The sequence below is a fragment of the Mycetomoellerius zeteki genome, unplaced genomic scaffold (assembly GCF_001594055.1).
Source record: "Mycetomoellerius zeteki isolate Tzet28-1 unplaced genomic scaffold, Tzet1.0 scaffold568, whole genome shotgun sequence".
Classification (NCBI taxonomy): domain Eukaryota; kingdom Metazoa; phylum Arthropoda; class Insecta; order Hymenoptera; family Formicidae; genus Mycetomoellerius; species Mycetomoellerius zeteki.
Genome location: NW_017257575.1, coordinates 28,560 through 35,822, shown reverse-complemented (window position 1 = coordinate 35,822; position 7,263 = coordinate 28,560). Strand labels below are relative to the sequence as shown.

The 7,263-nt window shown below is 39.2% G+C and overlaps 1 pseudogene; it reads right to left on the bottom strand.

Annotated features, from left to right (window-relative positions):
* Positions 1-3,556: 3,556 nt before the first annotated feature.
* LOC108727991 (protein alan shepard-like) lies at positions 3,557-7,054 on the bottom strand (annotated as a pseudogene).
* Between the last annotated feature and the right edge of the window lie 209 nt (positions 7,055-7,263).

Here is a 7,263-nt window from a genome sequence, read left to right as displayed (position 1 = left end):
TCAACGCAAGATTTGTCGGCAGATTCTGAATCGAATGTGCAATTTATTCCAGTTAAAAGGCGCAAAGGAAGATCATTCGAAGCTATAACACAACATTATGCCGAAAGTATGAAAGATGTCTACGAAAAAATCCAAAATAAAATAACGAAAGAAAACCAAATCTACATTGAATAGTTGATGGAAGCTGAAAGACAACATGAAAAAGAACTATTCCGTGAAATGCTAAAAACTCAAAAGAACATGTTTAAGGAAACCACAAACCAATTTTTAGATGGTTTAAGAAATATTTTCAATCCAACTACAATGTTCCCGACCGAAATTCCCGTTTCGATAATAATTTCAAATTCGCAACAGTTTATTGGCTGTTTACTATTTTCCAACAATTTTCAATCTCAAGCTACGTCTCATTCAAACCCTTCAATGTGTCCTGGTAATCCTGTTCGTAGTGTTTTAGTAAATCTAAATCGTGGAACGATTGCTAAAAACACAGGTATACGTCAAACCACAATTTCAAAACCATCTGAGGAATCACCTGAGAAATCGCAAGACAGTTAAATTTTAACTAAAAATAGTATTTAGCAATTAATTGTAACTATTAAATGAGTATAAGTACTATAGGTGTTTAACTATAAGATTTATATTTTAATATATTCATTGTAATAAACATACAATAGATGCATTGTGATTAATACATAATACATAATTTATTTAGAAATGTACATTTCGAAATATGTAATCTATATTATAACCCTATACGTTTGTCGTTTTTCTATACATAAATATTTATATCATATTAGTATGATATCGCAAAATTAAATTACATTTTGTGAAAATACAAATTACATTTTGTGAAAATATACACACACATACATACTACAAAAATGACATTTGGTATTTGGAAAAAAATCCGTTTTTTCTGTGCTTTTGCAAGTATGTCTGGGGATCGATTCTGCGTCTTGAAATGAGGTGAAAATTACAAAAGTGAGCAAATTTACTAGAATACTGATAATTTCATTGATCAATACCTAGTAAATTTGCTCACTTTTGTCATTTTCACCTTGTTTGAAGATACAGAATTGACCCCCTGATCGTTGTACGAAATCCTAAAAAATAAATCGATATCAAGAAGGTTTTAAACTGACACCTTCAATTATACTCTAAATGTTTGTCGCAGCTTGAAATGTTCAGCTAAATAATTTTTCAGCGCATCTCTTATGTGACTCCCTTCGAAATTATCTAATGTCCGACTTCTTAATGGTTGTGGTTGTTGAAACTGTACTTCTATCTCTTTTACACTATTTTCCCAAGCTGGTAAAAAAGTTTCTTTTGTCGTCTCGACTATATTATGTAAGATGCAGCAGGTGGATACTAAATATGGCGCATAACTATAATATACATCGATTCGTTTCAGTAGTCGTCGCCATCGAGCTTTTAAACGTCCAAAAGCTATTTCAACACATACCCGTCCAGAATTGAGATACACATTAAAAGATTTTTCTTGAGGAGTTAGTCGAGCACTTTTAGTGTATCCTTTGATTAGCCATTTTAATAACGGGTAAGCAGGATCTCCCATAATAAGATATGGCACTGACACATTTCCAACAATTTTCGTTTTCTATAACATAGTTTCTTATTAGTATATTTTATATAAAATTTGTACTAGAGTAAATTTGTTTTGTTGAACTACTAACTTCAAGAATTAAAGACGAATCCTTATACAATTTGGAGGTTTCAAAAACAGCGGCATCATGACAAGCTCCTGGTGAACCACAATAAATATTACGAAATCTGAAAAATAATAGTTCCTTTAAATTGAAAATATACGTATGTCAATATATAAATGTATGTAATTGAAACTTTATATTGATTCATATCTATAGTTGTTATGGACGACTGCTTGCAATATAACAAAAGGCCATCTTTTTCGGTTTATGAAGTCTTTGTATCCATTACTCGGAGGAAGAATTGGAATATGAGTTCCATCGATTGCTCCTATTAACTATGGAATATCATATTTGTTTTCCTCTCAAAATGTGAAACTATATTTTCACATTCATTATGATCTGGTATGAATATCCAAGACGACATTAATTTCTTGTTGATTGCGTCGATCACTCGATGAACGCACTTCCACACACTTGATTTGTGAATACCAAAATTATTGCCTATGACACGATGTTCGCAGCAGCTAGCCAAGAAATAAAGACAAATAGCAACTTGTTTTTCCACTGATATCGGTTGTCGAGTCCCTAATTGGTTTAAACTTGGCAAAAGATCTTCTCGTAAATTGTCACATAACCATTTAAATGTCCCACGTGTCATACGAAATGATTCTAATCAGTCATCGTCTTCAAAATGATTCTATTCCACTAGTCAGAACTCCTTTCTTTCATCCACATTCTTCTTTCTCTTGAACATCGTAAAATAGGTCCGAGATTGAGTAAACAATTTGACGGAGTTGTACGCAGTAGATGCTACAGTAATTTTTCTCTTAACCTCCTTCTTCACGTAACCAACTGATTTTCAATGTTGTTTGTGTTATTATGTTTTCGATATAGCTAAAGTATATTCCAATCAAGTGGCTAACAATTTCCATTTTTGTAAATTTCACAACCTCAAAACTTATTTTACCTCTTCTATCTGTCAAGGTTCTATACAAGAAGCAGTTTTAAGCGCAAAATCTTTTATGTTGGCAATATATTTTGTTCGGGTTTTATAAAGCCACTTTATTTTTGGTAGGGATAAAATACGGCTGATCGAGTAAACAGGCACCAACACCGGTTTTTACTAAAACGGTTTTACCAGTGCCGTGTAAATGTAGTCATCCACACACACATTCTCTCTCTTTCGCTCTCACTCATTAAAATACTTATCCATACTGTCGAGCTCTCGAGATTAGATTCGATTAGTTTCTGTCATCTGTCCGTAGTAAACATAATGCCTAAAGTTACATCATGGAAGCCTTAGCTTGACACTAAATTGTCTTTCGTAAATAACTTGGTTTTTTCGTTACTGTCGTATATGATCTCTCTCTCTCTCTCTCCCCCCTCTCTTTCTCCTCTCTCTCTCTCCTCTCTCTCTCCTCTCTCTCTCTCTCTCCTCTCTCTCTCCACCTCTCTTTGTATGTGCGTACATGAGAGTATACGTGTTACCATCATGTAGCTTTAATGGAGCCATAACTAGTATGGAAGCACGTGCCATTCAACGCGGACGACACGTAATCGTTCTCGTACTCAACTTCCTGTACTTCCTAATCTTTCTCTCGCTCGCTCATTTCCTCTCGCTCCTACACATTCTTTCAACATTCACTCTGTCTACTCATTGCAAAATATCATCTACTTTCCTCTATTTACTGTTGGATAAAACGTATAAAAACGCTGGCAAATCAATTTATCGTGAGGAAAAATCTTATTTGTTACGTAATGTAGTTTTTGTTTCAAATCTATTCTTCTTAGTGTAATCCGCTTTCGTATTTGTTGCCTTCCTTCTAAGCATATCTTCATAAGTCAATCAGTAAGCCTTCCCTAATTCACGTAACCCTTAGCACAATCGTACATCTATTATAAACCGTGGCCTACTTAGACTGTTGAGCCTGGTACTGCTGATAGGAGTCATCGGGGGACGCTGCGTTACTCGTCTGCTCCGATTCGCCCAGTGGCATAGTGTGAATAATGCTAGGAGCAGGATAAGTTGTATAAGGATAGGGATGCGGGCTCGCTATGTAGGAACCAGTGCCAAGATGCAAAGTAGATATTTGCGTGGTAAGCTGAGGAATCATACTGTATTGTGGATTACTAGGATCAGCCAATGGTATTATGTCGACCTGTTGCATATGTGGCGGGGAAGGGTGCACGAGGTAAGGAGCCACCCAAGGAGTACCCGGCACACTGTAACCAGGCAATGCCTGACTGTAGTGACCACTGTACTGTGTAAGAGCTGTCGTGGGAAGCATGTGAGTCGTAGCAACGCCGTTTTAACCAACGCTGCTCGTGTCGTAGTTCAAAGTCATATTCTCTCCAGTCTCTCTCCATATTGTATTCTTAAACAATGATTTCTTTTTGTTTCCGCCATCAGCGAACTTAACTAATAATGGATCCTTTGCGCCTGTTAGTGCCTTTCCATTAAACATTTGTATAATTTGTTCACATTTCTCTTTGGATTCCATTCTTGCGAATCCAACTCCTTTGCTCTGGCCGGAAGTGTCGCGCAGGATACGGGTAGAGATAACTTGTCCGTATTGAGCCAGTAATGCCTCGACGTCGTTCTCTTTGAAGGTCAGCGGCAAGTTGGCAATGTACAGATTAATGGGATTCTGCTTCTGTTGCAAACTTGAGGTCCCGTTTTTTCTGAATCTTAAGACTGACTTCCGAATGCACTTCGTAACTTTCGTCATCTGCGTTTGGATGCTCTTGGTGAGCAGTGCTTTCACAACACCCTCTGCCGCCATCGGTGACTCGAAGTCTACAAATCCGTAACCTTTACATTTGTTTGTATTTTTGTCTAAAATCGCCTTGGTGGAAGTTATAGTTCCGTACTGAGAACACATATTAACGAGGTCTTTGTCAGTCGTATTCTGGTTGAGGCCACGGATGTATAGATTCGTTTTAGACAGCTGCTCTGCTTGTTGACCCTGCATGGCATTGCTGAGATTCGCGCTCATTGTCCCGCTTTGACTGCCGGTGGCACTACTGGAGCTGCTGTTAGTGTTTGCTGGAGATGAAACTGTAGGCACCGTACGTCGCGTGCTGCGCGTATGTGGCGGTGACGAAGGGATTCACGGATGCCGGAGGCTGCTGAGGACCGCAACCGACCGCGGCAGCCGCCGCAGCCGCTGCTGCCGCATTCGGATAACGTGTGTAAGGTGGGTAGGTGACTGCCGCTGCCGCAGCCGCGTGAGACGGCGCCGTACTCTAGGCGGCCGCAAATACCGAGAGAGAGGGGTGCAGACGAGGGCGGGTGTCTCCAGGGAGGATCGCGAGACCCAGACGGAGCCGCGTCGAGCGGCGACATAAACCGGGTCCTCGGAGGGCGGAGAGCCTCACCAGGACGTACTGTGGTTGCTCCGACAGCCGCTCGCCACCGCTCCACGCCCCGGAGGGCTGGGCTCCCGAGAAACAGGGCTCCGTGGAACCTCGCCCCCAGACGCAATCTGCCACCGTGGCTCAGAGGGGCAGGGGGAGCCGCCCAACCGACTAGTCCACCGGAAGAGGGCCTACGGGGAGGAAACCGAGCGGTGTTGGAACTGCGGATCCTCCCAGCATTTCGCCCATCGATGCGCCCAGCCGTGGGAGGGCGGATTTTGCTACCAGTGCGGCCGTCCGGGGGAGACCATCAAGTCGTGCCCGGCGTGTGGCGAAGCGTGGCGTGCGGAGGGGCCATACGTGAGAGGACGCAGCAATATAGGCCCGGCGCACCCGCGTCATCACGGGGTCCCGCCGGGTTCACGAAAGGCCCATGAGAGATCCATTCGGGAGGCGCCTGACCTACCAAGACCGATCGTACCCCCGTTACCTGAAACTGAGATGCTTTCTCATGAAGATATGAATTCCTTTACCTCAATTTCATCAACTTCATCCCTTCCACAAACGTCTCAATCCACAGAACATCACGATATTTTCCGAAAAAACGCATTCGTGCATCGAAGATAAGCATTACGATGAATTAAAACTTCGTGCAGCGTATGTTGAATTGACGACGACCAACGTTCATTCACTTTGTTGGAGGATTCAGGGATAAAAATGATTTTAGATCCTATCATTACAGCTTTAAAAGAATAAACTCCTTTGACATTGAACAGGAAAATTGTGCGCAACTGGGTGATAGAAAAGGCTGCACAGTTGAGGTACAAGATCCGAAAAGAAGTAACGGGAAAAATGGTAATGTTTAAAATTTAATACAGCGACTCGATTAGATCGCTCAGTCATTGGTATTAATATTCAATTTTGCCAAGAAGATAAATTAATTCTTCGATGCTTATGTGTGAAGCAACTGCATGAATGCCATATCGCTGAGAATTTAAAAATAGAAGCAACTGCATGAACGCCATATCGCTGAGAATTTAAAAATAGAACAATAAATAAAAGAAGGGCAACGAGCCAATTATAATATAAGATCTTTAATAAACGTATATATATAATATTCAAACGTTTCGACACCGATCGGGTCATTTTCAATGTAAAATAACAAACACTCTTACATACATTATCAGAAAATTCGGTTAAATTATAATGTCCAGAGAAAAATTAGTTGTATTCATAAAATGCAGTCCATATGTAAAACTATCAAAGAGATCAAATCTCACTTTTCGCAATTCTATCATCTGAATAATAAATAATACATTAACATTGCGTTATAAATTAGATTATCGATGTACATTTTTAGTAAATTAGATTAGAGAGAATGTAAATTAAATAAAACGTATATACCTCATATTATCTCAATGATGTACTGTAGACGACGGTAGTAACACACAATTAACCAAGTTATATTTAATAAAAGTTATATTTAATGAAAAATAAGCCATGATACGCATGTATATAACATTTTGACTCAACGATGTCAAGCGACGTTATGACAAAAAGAAAACAAGGAAATAGGAAAGATAATAAGAAAGGAGACAAGGACATTGTTAGGAGGGGGAAAGAGATTGGATAATGTTTAGGTATGATTCTGGCAGGAATTCTGTGTCATTTTGTTTATTTAGCCCATGCATTTGTCGTTTTATGTGAACCATCTCCGATATCAATCTCTTATTAAACGAAGCTTCTCTGTCTAATATTTCCACATTGTCCCAGTCGAAATTATGATTCTGGTCAATGCGGTGACATGTGATAACTGTTGGGGATTTTGACTTCTTATTAATATCGGAGACATGTTCGTGCAATCTTGTCTTTAATTGTCTTTTGGTCTGACCCACGTAACTGGCTTCACAATCATCACAAGAGATCTTGTAAACTATATTTTGATTACATAAGGGATCTAGCTGATCTTTACCCTTTTTTATAGATTTATTTAATGAATTTGGTATCGAGAAGGTCAATTTACAATGACACATATTGGCTAATGGAGCAAACTTTTCCGACACCGAATTCACGTAAGGAATCGTGAAAAATTTCTCTCTTATCTTTTTCTCAGCCGTTCCATTTTTATTGATGTGAAACTTTATTCTTTTTTGAATAGACGAAAAAATAAAATCTAGTGGATAGCCGTTATTTAAAAAAATATTTATTGTCTTAATCAAATTGTTTTGCTGGAAACGTGGAT